Source organism: Hyperolius riggenbachi, chromosome 3 (assembly GCF_040937935.1).
Source record: "Hyperolius riggenbachi isolate aHypRig1 chromosome 3, aHypRig1.pri, whole genome shotgun sequence".
NCBI lineage: Eukaryota > Metazoa > Chordata > Amphibia > Anura > Hyperoliidae > Hyperolius > Hyperolius riggenbachi.
The window spans coordinates 250,623,961-250,646,540 of NC_090648.1; the positions used below are offsets into that span (position 1 = coordinate 250,623,961).

The window sequence follows — 22,580 nt, forward strand, 5'->3', positions numbered from 1 at the left end:
CCACACTGCAGCTTGCTCATCCCCTCTCTATGGGGTCAGAGCATGGTGGTGGCAGACAGCCTGGCCACATGTCACTCGCATGAAATGATTGGCAGCAATCATTTTGGGAAATCCTTAATTGCAATTCTGTATATGACTTTATATCTCCCGTCATCAGTTTTTTGGGGGACAACACAATCACATTCTGCACCTTTTTTTTTTTTTTTGGACACTGCATTCGTTTCAGATGCAATGACTCAATATGCTAAACAAATGCGCAAAACTGGCTTACAAATTTTCATTAAAAAAAAAAAAAAAACACCACAGTTTTTTTCTTTCCATGGAAACGTTTGTACATGGAAAACCGCCTACAAGAATTCATATCCAAGTGTAAATGGGAGGCTAATACTCACAGATACAATGGGCCACCTATACAAAAATCTTGTGGAAACATGTCCACCATTCTGACGTTTATAAAGTTGGAAATCGCTACAAAATTAATGTTATGACAAAAAGATGGCCAGATTTATAAAAGTAAATGTTGACTTTTAGGCCTTGTTCACATTATAGCTTGCTAGCGCAATTACAAGCGCTTTTGTTAGCGCTTTTTTAAGCAATTTTTCCAGTGATTTTAGAGAGCATTGAGATTTTTACAAGTGCTTTTGTAAGCGCTTTTGTTTTGCAATTAGCAGTTTTTGGTGTTTGTAAAAATAAATAAATCCGGAAGTGAACTCTTTGACCTGGAAATAAATCACTTAAATGTACTTTGTGAGGAAAAGCACTCACAAAATCGCTTTTCCCAGCTTATGTTCAAGCGTTACCGATTTTCCTATACCTTGCATTAAAGTGCAAACGCTCAGGAAATGGTGCAGGACCCGTGTTTGCGATTGGAAAGAAAGCTCATCGCTCATGTGAGAATACTCACATTTACAGTCATTGCACAAGTGCTTTTAATGCAATTTTAAGAACAAAATGTAAGCGCTCACAGGGCTCGTTCACACTATAGACGCTTTGTGATTTTATTTAAGCGTTGGCGATTTTTTGAAATCACCCTGAAAGCGCTTGTGCAATGATTCTCTATGAGAGAGTTCACATCTGCACGGTTCGTTTCCGATCCGCACAGAAAAGCATTGCATGTACCATTTTTGAAGCGGTTTTGCCTCAATGGAAGGTATAGGAAGGTATTTGTGCAGCAATTGCGTACTCGTTTTTAAGAATAAATGCATTGTATTTATTTTTTTCCGGGTCAAAAAGTTCACTTGCTGACTTGCGTTAGGGAGTGAATTAAAAAAAACGCTCAGGAAAAGTGCTTAGAAAAGCACTTTTCACAAAAACGCACCGCCCACCCAAGCGCTGGGAATAAAAAAAAATTGCGTCAAAAAAAGCCCAACGCAAACGGGAGCGGAAAGCAACGTGAACGAGGCCTAACAGATGATCTGAACGCCACTTCAATATATGATTGTCAAATAGAGCTCTGTAAATTTAAATGGCATAATACCATAAGCCTCGTACACACACTAGATGAAACCTTGGCCAAGCCGGGCAATAACATCCACCTCTGCCAAGAATCCAGTGTGTGTACAGCGCCCCCCCCCCCCCAATGACACCTCGGTCAGCAATCAGTCTGGTGGCCCGATTCGGCAAAGAGCATTGTTCCCCCACTAATCCCGCCCACTGTTTGATGTCACTCGGTGCCCCTCTATTGGCATACATTTGAAAAAAAAACCAAAAAAAAAAACCCGTTTAAGGGTGCAGGACAGCGGTAGTAGAATAATGGTGAATTTACTGATATTCTACTACATCCACAGTAAAATAATGGTAATATTTACAGATATTTTAATTTGACCTAACCTCTCCCCACTCTCACACACAACCCTCCCCTGGTCGTGCCTAACCTTAATTCCTCCCTGGTAACCTTAATCACACTGGTGGGCAACTAACCAACCAAAATCTTTTCCTTTATTACAAACGGATCATCAGGGGGCTCTGTATGGCTGATATTGTGGTGAAACCCCTCCCACAGTGTGATGTCAGGATCATGGTTCTGACATCACACTGTGGGAGCCTTGTTGCATTGTGGGAAATAACAGCTGTTTACAGCTGTTTCTAACTGCCAAAAAAGCAAACAGCAGCTACTTCCACTTACATCACCTGCCAGCAGTAAAAATGTCACCATGTGTTAAATGTCAGAATGTAAATCAAGGAGAGGAAAGATTTTACAATGGGCAAACACTGACAATCATTTATACATAATTATTGTAAAAATTAAGCACTTTTTTGTTACATTATTTTCACTGGAGTCCCTCTTTAAGGCCTGGTGCACACCAAAACCCGCTAGCAGATCCGCAAAATGCTAGCAGATTTTGAAACGCTTTTTCTTATTTTTCTGTAGCATTTCGGCTAGCATTTTGCGGTTTTGGGAAGCGTTTTTGGTGTAGTAGATTTTATATATTGTTACAGTAAAGCTGTTACTGAACAGCTTCTGTAACAAAAACGCTGGCAAAACCGCTCTGAACTAGCGTTTTTCAGAGCGGTTTGCGTTTTTCCTATACTTAACATTGAGGCAGAAACGCATCCGCAATCCAAAAAATGCCTCACCCCGGGAGTATGCGTTTCTGCAAAACGCCTCCCGCTCTGGTGTGAACCAGCCCATTGAGATACATTGACCAAGCGTATCCGCAGCTGCAAGCGGCTGCAGAAACGCTGAAAAAGCCGCTCGGTGTGCACCAGCCCTCTCTGCCAAAATAGAATCCAGCCAGCCTTCCTACTCACTTGCACACTATTTTGTCAGTTATACTTTGCAACTGATGTTCAGGAAATACTTTTGAAAACAAAGAAAACCCTGAGAACCCCCCATGAGGAGATGGACTGGCCCAAAACCTGTCAATTCTGTCAGATTTTAACTGCCTACTTTTTTTTATTAAACAATAGTGGTGCTTTAAAGTGAATGTTTACCGGTTAAAAAAAGAAAAAGTCAGATACTCACCTAAGGAGAGGGAAGGCTCGGTCCTAATGAGCCTTCCCTCTCCTCTCCTGGTCCCGCGCAGGATACCCCGTGACAGTATTCGACCAGTTCGGTCAAATACTGCCACTTCCGCATGCCGAAGGGACCTTTCGGAAGCCTTCGGGAGCACTCGGGCTCCAGATGACGCGGCCGCTCCATACTACGCATGCGCGAGCGCCCTCTATGACGCGCTCGCGCGTACATAGTATGGAGCGGCCCGTCTTCGGAAGCCCGAGTGCTCCCGAAGACCTCCGAAGTTCCTGCGGCGGCGGACGCGAACGGGGGAGCCAGCGCAGCACCGAGGGCACCGGGAGAGGAGAGGGAAGGCTCATTAGGACCGAGCCTTCCCTCTCCTTAGGTGAGTATCTGACTTTTTCTCTTTTTAACCGGTACCCATTGGCTTTAAACAGGACAAGTCTTGTGCCCATTTCAACTTCTGTGCTCCAATGGCCCTCCTCCTACCATATAGAAGAACAACACGTCACTAGCCTACAGTGTTGGCCCTGCAATGTCACCCAAGTAGTCCCGATCCCCTCTGGGCAACATGCCTCATATACGTGTACGAGGCTATACCTACACAACGGAGGACAGTGACATTTGTTTTACCTTTTAAAAAATAGTGGTAGGAAGCTGCAATACAAGTCAATATGCCGCATACCGCTAGTTTTGCGACTGGCAGTTTTTTACCCCATTCAATCGAATAGAGCTGCAGACCACCAGATTAGGTAAAGTTATCAATATTCCAAATACAATTTCTGTTGTATTAATATGGTAAGCATATTCTAACAGTGGATTAAAATATAAATATACATGTATACAGAATGTGCTGGGTGCTGCTGGTTATGGGTTATTGGGCACCAGGCTGTCTCTCTGGTATGATGATGCTACAAGATGTCAACAGAATATAGGCTAAAAATTCAGTGTTATTAGAAAGATTTAAGACCTGCCTTCCAGATCCTCTAGTGATCAGAAACTACAAGTCATCCTTCTCTTGGCTGACAGCACCTCTGTTTACACATCACAAAGTTTGCTTGCATCAGACACAGCTAAGCACTGTGAGGCCAAACTGCAGACAACTGCGTTCAGTGTGCAGGATAACACATTTGTGAACAACGTGCTGCCATATGCGACCGCTACCAGCATGCTTCAGACAACTCCCCTCCCCATGTCATCAGCAAGCACATCTATAGAGAAATAAAGGATTGCACTACACAAGTTACCAAACTGATGCACAATCACAGCTTCTCGTAAAACTAAATTAATACAAGTATTTGATGTCATCCCTTCACTGAGCTTCTCAAAATTCGATTCCAGCCTACATACAAGCACAAGGAGATTTGTCCTTCCACAGTATATGACGTCTTAATGAATAATTAACTTGATAGCCATTTTATAAAGAGAACAGATTAAGCTAGATGGGCTCTTGGCTGCGATCAACCATGTGCACTAAAGTTCCAGCCAGACGTACCTCTCAGCTAACGCCCTTTCTCCCTGGATGACTGTGTTTTCTTGCTCCAGTGTCAGACTAGAGGTTTCCTTGTGTCTGTGCTTGAAGCAGCCTGAGCTGGCTCTAATGTCTCCGCTGCTTCGCCTGGACAGCAGCCCCTGTGCTTACAATAACCTCCAGCAGCCGAGAGGAGCTCAGAGGGGTGGAGAGAGGGGAGTTACTAGCCCAGCTTCCCCACACCAAGCCCCTCCTCTCATCAGCACACAGCCAGTTTGTAGTGGTTCCCATGCCCAGCCTGTTTTGTTTGTGGAGATAGTCTGTAACTAATTTAGCTCTCCTGTAATCTGTACAGAAATGCTTTCATGTGATCCGAGGAAACGCATAGTGAATGGTCAGACTCTTTCCCCTCTTTTACAAATGAATGAATGGTGCTACTACCCTGCTTATTAGGCGTCTTTCACACTGGTGCATTGTGTTGGACAATATAATCGCATTGCTAATTATTTTATTATTATTATTTATTGGATTTATGTAGCGCCAACAAATTATGCAGCACTGTGCAATAATAAGATTACAGACAATGATAACGGGTGACCGACAACACATGTATATTGTAATAGTAGTTCACATTGGCGCGTTAGCAGTGCATGCAATGGATCCATTGGCAAATTGCGTTGCATGCAGTGCAGTACTGCAGAACTTGTGGGTTGACAATTGCACTGAATCATACTTTCTATGTAGGCCGTACATACTTACTGTAGACTTCACTGTATGTGTCGCAGTGCAAGCATAATGTGTGATGCGCCTTTACTCCGTTAACACGTCATGACATGTCATGATATGAGCCGTATGTTCAGGTGTTAACTGAACCTCTCCTGCTGCACACTCTGCATACCCTCTCTGTCGATGTGCATAATATGCGATGTCCCCTTCCGCTCACCCCTAGAAATGGGTGTGGTCAGAAGAGGGAGGAGCAGTTTACTCAGAGGGTGGTAGCTGGTAACTCCGTAAAAGTAGGCGGGGAGATGGGGTACATACTGTACATCTTTTAAGTACACGAAGATTAAAAGGGTGAAAACTTGTGAACATGACCCTTAATTGCTTCATACTGTAGATGCAACCATGGATTTATCTGAATGCAGAGCTATCTCTATAAAAGCCCCTGGCTTTGCTTTAGAGGAGGACAGCACAGTGACAGACGTAATTTAAGGTGGTCACACAATATTTGGTGGTTTTGATTGATTAATGTTGATTAAATCTACAGCTTCATTCAAAATGCATTAGATCAATCAGTCACTTTAAGCAAAAAATCAATCAGGACTGAGTATAGTAGAAAATTTTAAGATGGATTTTCCAGCAACATTTCCTTTATGAAGCTAGAATCAGCTAGAGGCAGAAAGTAGGGCTATGGTGAACTCCGCTTTTAGTGGGATTGTCACCATGAAAATCAAGTTTCAACAGCAACTGGTCTGAGTGTATTAAGTGATAAAGATGCTAATCCTGCATTCAAAACTTTTTCTGCTGTTGTGGTTTGGAGTTATCATATACCTTAGGAGCACTTGCCCTTTCATTGCCATTGCCATTGGCTGGCATAACAGTTGCATGATGGGGGGTCTCTTTTTATCTATAATATAGTCCTCCTCTTCCCTTTATTCCCCTCTCCTTCTAATGACATAAGACAGTGCACTTCCTAGTATAGACCTCAGTGGCATTGTCTGAAGACTCTGGGAGGAGGGCGGGTAACAAATATACAATTAGCAAGAGGAGAAAAAAGAGTGAGGGAGGAAATGATGTCAGGATTAGCTTCATTCAAAGGTAACCAAGATGGAAACTGTATAGAATAAGATTCTCTGCTTTTCCTTTATAAAAATCACAAGAATCATAATAACATGGACAGTGCAATACGTTTGTTATGTAAATAGAACTAGTATTTATCTACTTATATATGTGTTTTTTATTTCTAGGTTACCATGGGTGTCACTTTTTTTAAGGCAGGTTTCACACTTCATATGCAAATCAAGTGCAAATTGTGAATTTGTGGTAAAAAGTTTGCCACACATACAATAAAAGTCAATGGAAAATCACACTTCAAATTGCGAAATTGCGTTCCTGTTTTTTCATGTGCAAAAAAAGTATATCTTGCAGCATAAATTTGCACATTGCATGTGAATGCTAATAGGCTTTCATTAGCTTTTCTGAAAGAATACACCTGAACGGTTTGATGGGCTTTACTGCCCAGGGTTGCCCCTACTAGTTACTAAAAGATAAGGAGCGGGAACTCTGCAACATGTAGATGGCAGGATGGAACTTTGTGGCAGACTACGAATTGGGCTGACAGGGACCAGAATGATAGACTGTGGACAGGACTGGCTGGACAGACTGACAGGAGTCAGGACTGGCAAAATGCGGACAGGACTGGCAGAGCAGGCTGACAGAACTGATTGACAAACTGTGGACAGGACTGACTGGACACACTGACAGGACTAATTCACAAACCATGGACAGGACTGGCAGGGTGAACTGATTGACAAACTGCTCACAGGACTGGCAGACAACCAACCGACTGGCTAGAAAAACAATTTGGAGGCATGCTGCAGCTGTAATGAGCCAGCCATGAGTTCTATTCAAATAACCATGGCTTGCAGGCCAGTGTTGTGGCCCTGCCCATTGCCAAGCCAAATAATTTTAAGAAGTGTTGTATGTGCGAACCCAGAAGAGCCAGGACAGTATTCCTGCTCTCCCATGCCAATGTGGGAGATGGACCTCTAGGAACATGGGGCCACCCTGCAGTGTTAGGAAGTCTTGCCCATGAATAGGTACTGACCCTGGCCAGGATTCGAACCCTGGTATCCCATGTTAAGCCCTTAACCAGTACACTCCCCAGCCACAGAGGTGTTAAGTTCGCTATTGCCACCTGAGCAGGAAGAAACTTTAGCTGTCATGCTGGTCACAAAGAGTTATATATATATATATATATATATATATATATATATATATATCTGCCCATAATTATTCATACCCATGGCGAGTTTTGACTTAAAGTTACTTTTATTCAACCAGCAAGTAACTTTTTGATGGGAAATTACATAGGTGTCTCCCAAAAGATAAAAAGACAATGAACAAGAGGCATTATTGTGGGGGAAAAAAACTAAAAAAAATTTCTCAGCTTTTATTTACATTTGAGCAAAAAAATTTCCAGTCCAAAATTTTATCATATCCATCACACACTGTCACAATCTGTGGGACAGTTCTATACCATTCCAAATAGTCCAAAGTGTTATAAAGCATCCAAATTACCCTGATTATTTGTCGTTTTACTCAACTCAACAGGTGAAAAAAGTAGCTCTCTGCAATTGGTTTGTGGACAGTCATGGCTAAGACAAAGGAGCTCAGTGATGACCTGCGGCTGCACATTGTAGTTGCTCACAAGTCAGGAAAGGGCTACAAGGCCATTTCTAAATTTTTTTAAAATTCCAGTGGCTACAGTGCAAAGTATTATTAAAAAATACAAGATGTTCCGCACTGTGGAAAATCTCAGAGGATGTGGTCGGAAGCCACAAGTGACACCTGTGCTGGCCAGGAGGATAGTGAGAGAGGTGAAAAAGAATCCAAGGATTACCACCAAGGCCATACTGGTGAATCTGGGCTCTGCTGGTGGCAATGTCTCAAGGCAGACAATCTAATGGACACTGCACACGGCTGGGTTCCACGGATGCAGACCAAGGAGGACGCCACTTCTTCAGATAAAGCACACAAAATCTTGCTTGGCCTTTGTAAATGCTCATCTGGACAAAGAAGAAGACTTCTGGTCTTCTGTGTGGTCAGATGAAACAAAAATTGAATTGTTTGGTCACAATGATGTTTCCCTCATTTGGCGGAGGAGAAGCCTTCAACCCAAAGAACACCATCCCCACTGTCAAACATGGTGGTAGGAAAATAATTCTTTGGGGGGTGTTTTTAGGCAATGGACCATGGAACCTAATCACAGTAAACGGCACCATGAAAAAAGAGCAATACATCAGGATTCTCAACGACAACATCAGGCAGTCTTCAGAGAAACTTGGCATTGGGCACCAGTGGACATTTACAGCATGACAACGACCCAAAACACACAGCTAAAGTGGTGAAGAAATGGTCAGCAGACAACAACATTAACGTTTTGGAGTGGCCCAGACAGAGTCCTGACTTGAATCCAATTGAGAATCTGTGGAGGGAGCTAAAGATCTTGATGGCAAGCTGAAAGATTTGGAGCTCATTGCTAAAGATGAATGGGCAAAATACCTGTGGAGACATGCAAAAAGCTGGTCTGCAATTTTAGAAAGCATTGGATTGCAGTAATAGCCAACAAAGGCTTTTCTATTGATTATTGAGAAGGGAATGAATAATTTTGAACTGGACACTTTTTGCTCAAATGTAAATAAAAGCTGAGAAATGTTTTTTTCCCCACAATAATGCCTCTTGTACATCATCTTATTATCTTTTGGGAGGCACCTATGTCTTTTTTCCTTTAAAAAATTACTTGCTGGTTGAATAAAAGTAACTTTAAGTCAAAATTTGCCAGGGGTATGAATAATTACGGGCAGCACTGTGTTTATACAGTGGCTTGCAAAAGTATTCGGCCCCCTTGAAGTTTTCCACATTTTGTCACATTACTGCCACAAACATGAATCAATTTTATTGGACTTTCACGTCAAAGACCAATACAAAGTGGTGTACACGTGAGAAGTGGAACGAAAATCATACATGATTCCAAACATTTTTTACAAATCAATAACTGCAAAGTGGGGTGTGCGTAATTATTCAGCCCCTTTGGTCTGAGTGCAGTCAGTTGCCCATAGACATTGCCTGATGAGTGCTAATGACTAAATAGAGTGCACCTGTGTGTAATCTAATGTCAGTACAAATACAGCTGCTCTGTGACGGTCTCAGAGGTTGTCTAAGAGAATCTTGGGAGCAACAACACCATGAAGTCCAAAGAACACCCCAGACAGGTCAGGGATAAAGTTAATGAGAAATTTAAAGCAGGCTTAGGCTACAAAAAGGTTTCCAAAGCCTTGAACATCCCACGGAGCACTGCTCAAGCGATCATTCAGAAATGGAAGGAATATGGCACAACTGTAAACCTACAGAGACAAGGCCGTCCACCTAAACTCACAGGCCGAACAAGAAGAGTGCTAATCAGAAATGCAGTCAAGAGGCCGATGGTGACTCTGGACAAGCTGCAGAGATCTACAGCTCATGTGGGGGAATCTGTCCATAGGACAACTATTAGTCGTGCACTGCACAAAGTTGGCTCTTATGGAAGAGTGACAAGAAGAAAGGCATTGTTAACAGAAAAGCATAAAAAGTCCTGTTTGCAGTTCGCCACAAGCCATGTGGGGGACACAGCAAACATGTGGAAGAAGGTGCTCTGGTCGGATGAGACCAAAATGGAACTTTTTGGCCAAAATGCAAAACGCTATGTGTGGCAGAAAACTAACACTGCACATCACTCTGAACACACCCTCCCAACTGTCAAATATGGTGGTGGCAGCATCATGCTCGGGGGGTGCTTCTCTTCAGCAGGGACAGGGAAGCTGGTCAAAGTTGATAGGAAGATGGATGTAGCCAAATACAGGGCAATATTGGAAGAAAACCTCTTGGAGTCTGCAAAAGACTTGAGACTGGGGCAGAGGTTCACCTTCCAGCAGGATAACGACCCTAAACATAAAGCCAGGACAACAATGGAATGGTTTAAAACAAAACATATCCATGTGTTAGAATGGTCCAGTCAAAGTCCAGATCTAAATCCAGCTGGTAGAGACATACCCTAAAAGACTGGCAGCTGTAATTGCAGCAAAGGGTGGTTCTACAGAGTATTGACTCAGGGAGCTGAATAATTACGCACACCCCACTTTGCAGTTATTTATTTGTAAAAAAAATGTTTGGAATCATGTATGATTTTCGTTCCACTTCTCATGTGTACACCACTTTGTATTGGTCTTTCACGAGGAATTCCAATAAAATTGAATTATGTTTGTGGAAGTAATGTGACAAAATGTGGAAAACTTCAAGGGGGCCGAATACTTTTGCAACCCACTGTGTATATATATATATATATATATATATATATATATATATATATATATATATATATATATATATATATATATATATATATATATATGAGAAATGAAGAATGAGTATATTAGAGAAAATGAAGGTTTGCAAAAGTCATTACATTTTGTAATACTAGTCAATTAAATACACACTCGATGTGATGAACTCCATTTTATCATTCGTCAATATTAATTCTTAGCAGTAAAAAATTAAAAATGAAGTTTAGTAATGAAGCAATACTTGTACATTATACTGCAATTATACTATGACAACATACACTATACTTTGATTTTTTTTTTACAGGATCTGTAGTATGTACTTAAGTGGCAACCAGATGACTGCCTAAGGACATTTATTGCTAGCATTTGCAGTCTTGTAACTGTACATTATTACTCTACTGATTCACGTGTGATGCTGTTGTTTAGCAATTTATCACAAGGCAAAATACACACAGGGAACAGAAGCAACACTGCAAAAAAAAAAAAAAACAATACAGTTTTTTAAATGATTTTACTGTATATGCCCCCATGTGGAATATTGCTGTTGCTGTGGGTTCCCCAGGTAACCTTATGAGCGTGATCTAGACATGGCTGTAGCTCTGTCCAAAAAGCTTTTAATAGCAATATCTATCAGAAGTTTGGATCCCTGCCAGTACTGCATTACAGTGATTATCTTGGAGGCATATAAGTGGATTTATGATGTCAGAGTTCAATTATTGTTGCGCATTACTATATTGCTTGCTTGGTCTGAATTCAATTGGATTATCTTAACTAGTATTTCATTTACAAGCAGTGTGAAACACAAGATTTCCTAGAGCAGTTAAGACAGTAAACAACAAAGAAGTGAATATACTATCCTGTTTCTAGGCATGAACAAAATTAGTGGCCGGTGAGGGCGCCGTACTGCATTTTCTCATTTCCCCTATTATTTTATGTAATCTAGCTGTTCATTCACTCTGTGCAGATGTCAGCAGGATAGCACATTGAATATTTACCTGCCCTGGCCTATCTATAGCTCCCAACTGTCCCTCTTTCGGAGGGACAGTTCCTCTTTGGGAGCCCTGTCCCTCTTTCCTCCTCATTTGTCCCTCTTTCAGGACTGATGTACGGGCTGGTTCAGACGGACGTCTGCGTGGCGTCACGTTTTGGGGTGTTGCGGCGGCTGCACGGTCAGGCTTTCAGTAGCCTTCGCGTCGCGTTCCGATGCGGTCGCGTTTTTTCTTCCCCTGGGGGGACATTAGCCATCGCAGTTGGCCGCCCCCTGGAAGCTACATGTCGCTTCCAGGGGCAGCTCGAATGCTAACGAAAATCGGGACCTGAACGCCGCGTTCGTGTAAACGCGCGCAACAGCTTAGTGTAAACGCTCCCATTCACTTGAATGGGAGCGTTTACCGCGATGTTCCCAACGCTTGCGGTAAACACTCCGCAAGCGTCCGTTTGAACCAGCCCTACCGCTCTTTGTGAATATTTTTATTTTTCTATTTAAAAATGTGGTTAATTGACTCTAAACTTTACTCCCATCCTTTAAATTTATATATTTCTTATTTTCAAATGTTATTATGGAAACCTTATGATGATAGAAAGGACTAGTGTGGTCTTTTGCTTATGGATTCTTTGTGGTATGCATGACTAGGGTTGTGTCCTGAGGTGTGGCCATGGGTGTGTCATAAAGGACCACTATCGCTAAAAATTTTAAAATTGAAAATACATGTAAACATATGCAAATTAAAAAGTATGTTTCTTCCATAGTAAAATGAGCCATAAAATACCTTTCTCCTATGTTGCTGTCTTTTAAAGTAGGTAGTAGAAATCTGACAGAACCGACAGGTTTTGGACTAGTCCATCTCTTCATTCTTAACAAGGCTTTTATTCTTTATAAAGATATTGCCTCAAAAAATGTTTACAATGATGCTGGCCAATATCCCTGTTCGCTGCACACTTTTTTAGCAGTTGGACAGGGCAACTGCCATTCACTAAGTGCTTTTGAAAATATACTAAACCCTAAGAATCCCTCATGAGGAGATGGGCTAGTCTAAAACCTGTCGGTTCTGGCAGATTTCTTCTACCTTCTGTAAGGGACAGCAACATAGGAGAAAAGTAATTCACTGCTCATTTTACTCTGGAAGAAACCTCTTATTTGTATGTATTTTATGTACTTCATGATTTTCATGATAGGTGTCCCCCTTTTTTATCTCAGAAAGTTGGGAAGCATGCCTGTCCTTTCCAGCAGTTTAGATCTAGCGGCCTTTCCATCGTTTTGGTGCCTGTCAAGTGACATTTTCAGGGCTATACAGTGAATATACTGTATATTCCTGCGTATAAGACTACTTTTTAACACTTGAAAATATTCTGAAAAGTTGGGGGTCGTCTTATACACCGGGTGTCATTGAGGACTGTAGTGAAGCAGTGCAGGCGCACATATGCGAGATCTGAGAGGCAAAGAAGTAGGTAAATAGGATACAAGGGTGGGCCAGACAGGTGAAAGAGGCATGTTTTATGGGCACAGCGCGATCTATTCTTCCATACCGCTCTAATAAACAGGGAGACAGGGAGAGCTGACCAGTCCACTTAGAGAGAGGGAGAGTTGACCAATCCAACCAGTCAATTGACTATATACTGTTATATACTGGGTAACACATACAGTATAGCACCAGCATATGTTCATATATAGCACCTGTACTGTATATGATGTTTTTTTTTATTTTAATGTGGTGTGCATTGGAAGAGGGGGTAGTCTTATACGGCGAGTATATCCCAAACTCTATATTTTAACTGTAAAAGTTGGGAGGTCGTCTTATACGTCCAGTCGTCTTATACGCCAGAATATACGGTAGCTATGTTGAAGGGGTGTCTTGCTTTAGGCTGCACAAAAATCAACAATATATAAATAATATAAACTGCTTAGGAGCCTTTCACCATGCTTAGGAGCCTTACACCTCTCTTGGTCCTTGTTCCAGTGCTGGCTTCCCGGGAGCACAATGCAACCAATTTAGTCAAATACTGCTCTCTCTGCCGCCGAAGGAGGCTTCGGAAGTCTTAAGGAGCCCAAGTGCTCCTGAAGACAGGCTGCTCCATACTGCATACTTCGTCTTCGGAAGGACTTGGCTCCAGAAGACTTCCAAAGTCCCCCGTGGCGGGGGATTCAACTGGGGGAGCCAGTGCTTAACAGAGGGGACCGGGAGAGGAGGGGGAAGGCTCTATAGGACCCAGAGACTTCCCTCTCCTTAGGTAAGTATCTGGCTGTTTTTTTTTTATCGAATCCCATTGACTTTAATGCATAACTTGCTCATGTAACTTGGGGTCCGATTCACTAATCTTTAGTGTGTACCGACAGCGCACATAAAGCATGGCAACTGTTACACAAAGTGCGTAACACACATTACACCAAAAGAGTAACTTGCTTCATGCACATAACATGCATGTTGCATGTGTAATGTGTGCTATGTCAGCCAATTACACACATTATACAAGCAACATACGGTATAAGTTGCACCCTCTGCGTAATGCATACTAATCCTTACATGCTCCATCAGTGCACAATAAACTGAATTTGGGACATCATTTCTGGATTACAAAGTACTGATCTGATTGCTTGATTTGATTTTTATTTTCTAACCAGAAGCTAGAAATGGACAGATTTTGATACATGTGGGCCATGTAATGCTGGGGATACACGGTACGTTTCTGTACCGTGTATCGAGCAGCTGATGCCGGGAGCTGATAATATTCAGCAGGTCCGATGACCCCGCTTGATCCCCGCCCGCTCGATCCCCGCTGGCGGACAATAGCGGGGAATCGAGCGTCTGATAAGGAGCGCCGGTGGGGACGAGCGGGGATCGATCCGCGCGGACGAGCGGGGACGCGCCGACACCGAGCCGCTTGCTCGATACCGGCGCATTATCGCGCCGTGTATGCCTAGCATAAAATAAGAGGGATAATCTGTTTTAAGGGTCAAACTGTCTTAAGTTCAAGTAAAGCAGCTTTCACTATTAGATGTTTGCTCAGTTAGGTAAAGGATCAGTATCTCCGAGACAATGATCAATTAACCTGGATGATCAGCATTCACCACTAGATGTTCCATCCAATTTTAACAGAAATCTGAATGCATATTGATTGGAAGCTGCCACTGCTAGCTTATACAGCTCAGTGCAGGATAAAGCTATGCTGGTGTCAATCGTCCACAACTCACTTCTACGCTTCTGCTCTATGCTTGCGGTTAATAGTCTGAATGCAAATCAATTGGGAGTGCACTAGATTCAGTGCAATGTTTTTTATCAAGCATCTAATTTTATTAAAGTATTAGGGCCTGAGCCCACTAACACAGTTGTGTCCGCTTTTAAGCAACACATCAGTGTTACAGATGGTGAAAAGCGAACAGAAGCGGGCACAACTGCGTTAGTGGGCTCAGCCCCTTAGGGAGGGGAGTGTCAGGTAGCTTGAAGGGTATTAGTAACTGGACAAGTTTTGAAAACTAACTGACCTCTCCCTTAAAGTGAAACTTAAGTGAAAACAAAGTGAAGAGATAAACAATTGTATCGATCCTCCTACTCCTAAAAATGACTTTTAGATATCTCACAGTTTTATGTTATGTTTAGTTATGTTTAAAGCCTCATCTACACGAGTAGATGAGGCTCCGATCCGGCGGCTCGATTAGCCGCCGGATTGCCTGTTCCGCATCCCCGCGCGTACCCGCTCGCCTGCGCTTGCGTCGGATACGACTCCCCGCTCGTCCCCGCCGGCGCCGTTTATCTTCCGCTCGATTCCCTGGCATTGTCCCCTCGCGGGGAACGAGCAGGGAATCGTCGGTGGGGAGATCCGTCCTATCGGATCTTATCAATCGAGTCGCATCAGCGGCTCGATTGATAAGGAACATCGCCGCCGCATCTACGTGTGTAGATGCGGCTTAAAAGCTTAACCACTTTACCCCCGCGCGTACGTATTTCTCCGCCCCTTTTTCCATCCTTTAAAAACCAGGGACGGAGAAACACGTACTTTCCGCGTTCCCGACGCTGCCCGCGCTCCCGCTCGTAAACACGCCGCCCGCCGCTAGTAAACACGCCGCCGCCCGCTCGCCCAGAGATCAATGAACGGGAAAATCCATTCCCGTTCGTTGATCTAAGCCCCGCAATGATCAGCTGCTCTCCTATGGGCAGCGCGATCATTGTGAGGAAAAACTCACGTGTCCAGCCTCCTTATTCTTCCTCCAAGCTTCCGGAAGGAAGCTTGGAGGTCGCATTAAAACAAAAAGTTACTGTGGCCATCTTGTGGCCAAATAGTAAACTACACCCTACACATTTTTCACATACAAATAAATGACTTTTACACATAAAATTAACTCATTACCTCCCACACTCCCCATTTTTTTTTTTTTTTGTAATTAAAAAAAATTAAAAAATTTACAATTAAAAAAAATACATAAATAGTTACCTTAGGGACTGAACTTTTTAAATATTTCTGTCAAGAGGGTATAACACTGTTACTTTATAAACTATGGGCTTGTAATTAGGGATGGACGCAAAACTGAAAAAAATGCACCTTTATTTCCAAATAAAATATTGGCGCCAAACATTGTGATAGGGACATAATTTAAATGGTTTTATAACCGGGACAAAAGGGCAAATACGTTTCATGGGTTTTAATTACAGTAGCATGCATTATTTAAAAACTATAATGGCCGAAAACTGAAAAATAATTATTTTTTTCCCCACATTTTTCCTATTTTCCCATTAAAACACATTTAGAAAAAAATAATTCTTGGCATAATGTCCCAGCTAAAGAAAGCCTAATTGGTGGCGAAAAAAACAAGATATAGTTCATTTCATTGCGATAAGTAATAATAAAGTTATAGACGAATGAATGGAAGGAGCGCTGAAAGGTGAAAATTGCTCTGGTGCTCAGGGGGTAAAACCCCTCAGTGGTGAAGTGGTTAAAACAACAGATTTATTGTTTTGTCCCAGCTGAATATAACAGTCTGTCTCTGTGTCTCAGAGTGCTCAATTATATGAACTATTGACCTTTTTTTCCACTATCCTCTTCAAAAAACTGGGCTTCGTAGAGTAAAGTATTTTATGGCTGTAATTCCAAATCAATAGTCCAACTGGGTACCGATTGGAGAAAAACTGTCAGTTGCATTAACTCTTTCAGGCAGAGAAAAAAGAAAAACATCACAGCATATTTATTTGTGTGCTAGGCATTGTACATACACATGTCTATCTCATCATGTCACATGTCACTTGTGCGCTTACATCATGGATATCAAACCTTAAATCCAATCATTTCTGGTCGATCTAATGCCTCTAACATATCTAATAAAATTTGTTTTGACTGTTTCTTAGAATTTTGCTTTCAAAGGTGTTGTCATATATGTTGGAAGATCTAAATATAGGCAGGCAGGGAGGAGTTATGGAGAATTGATGGCCACATAGGATGACAGTGCATCAGGCAATATATTGTTGTGACTACATCAAAGCTCTATAGTTTTCTGCTAAGATGGAACCAAGTGTAATAGGTATCACTCCCTATCCATTATTGACCAGTGTATGCCTCGCTTTAATTGCTGCCACTTAGGCTCTCTGCACACTGCAAATCCAATTTGCGATTTGAATTTTCGATTCCGATTTGCAATTCCGATTTTCCCTGGATGCTATCAAAAGAAAAACACAGAAAAAACGCAGAATGCAGTAACGATTAAAAATTGCAAATTGGAATTGCATGTTAAAATCAATTAAAAATCGCAAATTGCAATCAGAATCGCATGTAGTGTGCAAGGGGCCTTACTCCCCACAGCAGCCAGCCACATTCAATCTTTTGTTCTTTCACATTTCTTTCATATTCTGGTCTCTCTGATAGGCTGCTATGTGACAGATTGAGGCGACATGTGACATGATGAGAGAAACATGTATATGTACAGTACAAAACATATTAAAGCAGACCTGAACTCAGAATGTCCTCTCTGCTCTAAAAGATGAGCAACAGCATAAAAAAAATGATTTGTTACAGCTGATACAAATCCTACAATAAATCTGCAGTGTGTCTACTTCCTGATCCATGAAAGCAGAGATATTGTTAACAGCCTGTGCTTTCAAATTAGCAAATCTGCCATCTCTGCCATGGCAGTCATGTGACACAGGGGAGAGATCAAATTACAACTTGTGATTAGTCACAGATGAGGGGGAATTAGACAGGTTAAACCCTCTAAATACATACAGGGTGCATTTCTCTATGTTTTCCTCTGTACTGTGTAAGAGTTGAGGTCTACTTTAATAACCAGGCTGTTTGACTTGTTTTATCACTGATAAGCAAATTACAGCCATAAATGTTTTCTTGGCAATATACAACTTCCGAGGGCAGGGGAGAGAAAGGTATAAGCCAATAGTTCATGTATTTTCACTCTAGGACACTTAATAGATTGCCACTAATTAGAAACAGTAAAACATTCAACCTACTTTGTGAATGTTTAAATATAAAAGAAAACCCTGAGATACTTACAAAAGTCTTTTTTTAAGATTGGAAGGATAAATATTGTTTATCTCATCAGTTTATTTTCACCTCGGGTTCACTTTAACACTTCACCCATGAGGCCAAGTGTATTTCTCCATATTTCCTTGGTTTGCTTTCCTCCATTTCTATCTGCCAAGCACTCCATTTATTCCTTTGTACTTATTCTCTTATGTCTTAGGACTATCACGTAAGTGGGATAAAACTCCATATTAGCCACTTGCCGACCGCACGCTTATACCGTGCGTCGGCAAAGTGGCAGCTGCAGGACCAGCGACGCAGTACTGCGTCGCCAGCTGCAGGCTGATTAATTAGGAAGCAGCCGCTCGCGCGAGCGGCTGCTTCCTGTCAAATCACGGCGGGGGGCTCCGTGAATAGCCTGCGGGCCGCCGATGGCGGCTCGCAGGCTAAATGTAAACACAAGCGGAAACAATCCGCTTTGTTTACATTGTACGGCGCTGCTGCGCAGCAGCGCCGTAAGGCAGATCGGCGATCCCCGGCCAATCAGCGGCCGGGGATCGCCTCCATGTGACAGGGGACGTCCTGTCACTGGCTGCACAGGACGGATAGCGTCCTGTGCAGCCCGGATCACCGGGAGGGAGAGGTAGGAGAGGGAGGGGGTGAATGTCGCAGCGGAGGGGGGCTTTGAGGTGCCCCCCCCCGCAACTAGCCTGCACGCAGGAGCAATCAGACCCCCCCTGCACATCATCCCCATAGGGGGGAAAAAAGGGGGCGATCTGATCGCTCTGCGTGCCCTCTGATCTGTGCTGGGGGCTGCAGAGCCCACCCAGCACAGATCCCTTCAAACAGCACTGGTCCTTAAGGGGGGGTAAAGGGTGGGTCCTCAAGTGGTTAAAGTAAACCTGAAGTGAGAAGCATATGGAACTTGTAAAGAAATCGAGAGCTCACAATAGTGTAGTATGTTATGATCACGTTAAATAGTATAGTCTCAATGTGAATGGATACTCACAAGGGAGGGTTACCACTAAGACAACCACTGTATAGGCAGGTGGGGAGGTAAAACCTTATCCCACTCAGGTTACGCTGTTGCTCGTTGTAGATGGGTAATTACGGAATTCACCCCTTCACCAAGGGTGGACGAACTTTCAAGTAGTAGAACAAAACAGGAGCACCAGAAAGATTAAAAACTGTTTAAAAAGGGAGGTAGCGGTGGCCTTACCTCCTCACTGAAGACTCAAATTGTCTGATTAAGACAAAAAACTTTATTGTATACTCCAAAAAACAGTGCAACACGTTTTGCTGGTATTTTACCCGCTTCTTCCGGCAATTAACAGGAGTAACCAGGAAGGTCAAAACAATAGGCTCAGAGTACAAGTAAAATGCAATAATATCTGATCTAATAGTTGTTTTTTCGAATGCAAGAGTATAAGGTTTTAGTGCTATATTATTCAGGTATTTCTACCAAATGTACAGTGGTGTAAGGACTCTGTCAGATGTTACTCATATCCCTGTGAATGAATAGCACGTTATCCTGCAATGCATAAAATCATAAATAAAACAATAATAAAATAGTGTGGTAGTGTGGTATAGGTTAAAATATATAGGCTAAAATTGTGTGATATATATACATTGATTAACAATATATACATCCTGAGATGTATATATTGGTAATCTATAACCACTGCTCAGTCACACTTTTGTGAAATCAAACTGTCCACGTAGGTAGCAACATTGATTGACAATCAATTTCACACGCTGTTGTGCAAATGGAATAGACAACAGGTGGAAATCATAGACAATTAGCAACACATCCCCAACAAAGGAGTGGTTCTGCAGGTGGTGGCCACAGATAGACAAAATACAGAATTGGTACAAAATAAAGAATTGTTAATTACAGTGACAAAAGTTAACATGATAAAAAAAAGTATAACAAATTCCAAGACACAAAAGGGTGAGAGTGCACTGCCCATGCAAGCTTACAAACTAAAGGAATGAAAGGGGGGGGGGGGAGTGAACAGGTGGGTGAACAAGTAGAGTACTGTTGGAGTAGTATACAATATTCCTAGCTAGAGGCAGTGTGTTTTTAGGCTCGCTAGTAAGGAGTACAATGTGGCCAGAGGTCAAAGGGGATATGGCCTAAGTTAGAGTGTATGCTTGTCAGGGCGAAACACATGAGAAATCTTGTATATGTGAATGTGAGGAGGTGATTGTAGAGGAGGTTCAGTTCATACAATCTGGGACCCCATCAGATATGTAAATCTCCAGCTGCCAACCCCTACCTTGTAGCTGGACAACATTACAGATTGAATATGTATAGGTGTTTGAGGGATGAGTCACTGCAAATACTGAGAGGAGAGTAGGCACTTAATGTAGAATTTAGGTGTAGAAGAATGTAGGGCCTGGAGACTTTTAACTTGTTCTGCATTGTATTGTTGTTGTTGTTTTTCTCATTTTGACTGCCTCCCATGGACTCAGATGAGTGCAAAGATTGGTGACAGATTAGTTGACAGTCATGCAGACTTCAGAATCACCGTAAAGCCTGTGGGGCAGGGATGTAACTACTACAAATCAGCACCCCACCCAGCAAAACGCTGAGGCAGGGATCACACATGCCTTTCCTTGCAATGCAGGAGCACACAGCATGGTCATACTATGTGCATGGCTCACAATGTCTGCTGTTTTATGTTCACACTGACAGCTTGCTCAAACACGCTACAAACTACAAAAAAAACTGCAGATATGAAAACACAGACTATGGGAACTGCCACTGAATTGTATAGAAGGTCCATGTAAGTGCTTTTTGAAATGTTCTTCAGATGAAAGTAGGAAGATTTGACTACGGACAAAATTTGGTTTCTGAAACTCAATTCCCCATCGATTAGCACACATTAGCATTAAAGCAATAATAACCACATACTGTATACTAGTCTTGAGTTGTGTACAATTACATGTATATACAGTAGGTATACATTTTATATGGCCTCGCTCACAATCTGTGTAGAGATGGCCCGTTGGCCATTCCACTTACTCGTGTGGCTGCAGTAATTAGAAGGGAGGGAACCTGGCTGCTGACATAGGGAAAGCTTAGTTAGGCTCTTGTGTTAGGCTTGTTAGGTTGCTCCTTTTTACTCATACTTATTGCTAAAAAGCACTCCTCATCCTCAACAGCTCTTTTGAGAGCTAATGTTGTTCTTGTGAACTATTTTGTGTGTGTGTGTGTGTGTGTGTGTGTGTGTGTGTGTGTGTGTGTGTGTGTGTGTCACAGACACTTGTGTTGCATATACAGCCCTGTCAGAGGTGCCAAGCTTCATCCAGACTTCACGCTGTGTTGTTGCTCCTGCCCCCTATTGCCTGAAGAAGCGGGTTGCTACCCGTGAAACGCGTTGCGACCATTTGCTGGGAGCTTTCTGAATAAATTTTATGTATATTTATTTAAAAACAACAGCCTTGTTGTCCGTTTGTGGTCGGCCGGTCCACCACCGCGACCAAAACATTTTAAACCTTTTAGCCACTTTTATACTTCCGGCGCCTCTGTACACCTTCTTACTGTCAGTCAGTCGCAGCTGCTGCTGGGACCTTGGCCCCTTGGTAATTCCTACTGTGCCACTGCCAGGCCCAGCACATTCAGTGACTACCTGTGTGTGTGACAGCTGCACATTTGTAATACCAATCACTGCATACCCACCTGTTTAGTGCACCTACCTACCTACGTGAGCGCACGCAGTGTCACTGCACCTGTTGACGGTACCTGTGTATGTGACAGCTGCACATTTGTAATACCAATCACTGCATTCCCACCTGTTCAGTGCACCTACCTATGTGATCGCACGCAGTGTTATATACCAGTCAGTCACTGCACCTGTTCACGGTACCTGTGTGTGTGACAGCTGCACATTGTATTGATACCAGTTACTGCATACCTGTTCACTGCACCTGTGTGACTGCACATTGTATTAGTCAAGTCAGTGCATACTTTTCACTTCATCCCCCCCAATATGGGCAAAACAGGCAGAGGCAGGCCACCCGGCAGGTCTGTTCGAGGTCATGCTGTCATGATTTCATGCGGCCCTTGACCAAAGTACATTGTTAAGAAGGCGCGTGCCATCAACCCCCAAGATTGTCAGGACGTAGTTGACTATTTAACACAGAATACCTCATCTTCCTCAGCTTCCGCACGGAACCGTGACATATCTTCCTCCTCCTGCTGTAAATCTGGCACCCCACTTTACACTCAGTCGGCCGCCACCACCAAAGTGCCATCACCCCAGGGCTTAGCGGTGTGGACATTTTTTTGTATGTCTGCCTCACATGAGAGCAATGCCATCTGTACTCTCTGCCACCAAAAATTGAGCCGTGGAAAGACCAAGACCAACGTAGGGACAACTTCCTTACGACGGCACATGATGACAAAGCACAAACTGCAATGGGATGACCACCTGAGGAAAAGCAGCACACAAAAGCAAAGCCACACACCACAGTGGAAGATACCAGGCCACAATTATTTCTCAAAAAAGGTGATACCCAAACTGTAACGTGATGTTGAAAGGCAAGTGGTGTCATCTCTGGCACACAGCGTTGGGTCAAGGGTCCATCT

General features: G+C 42.8%; 1 protein-coding gene across 3 annotated transcripts in view; it reads right to left on the minus strand.

Moving 5' to 3' along the window:
• The window catches only part of FAM107B (family with sequence similarity 107 member B), a 138,307-nt gene that overhangs the window by 59,241 nt on the left and 56,486 nt on the right, over window positions 1-22,580 (minus strand). The window contains exon 1 of one of the 3 annotated variants that reach the window (XM_068276154.1): window positions 5,187-5,273. The exons of 1 other annotated variant lie outside the window; for it this stretch is intronic. The gene's annotated coding sequence lies outside the window, so the exon portion shown is untranslated. Of the gene's footprint in view, window positions 1-4,451; window positions 4,621-5,186; window positions 5,274-22,580 lie in introns of those variants that run through there. One more of the 3 variants, XM_068276153.1, reaches the window with a different exon arrangement.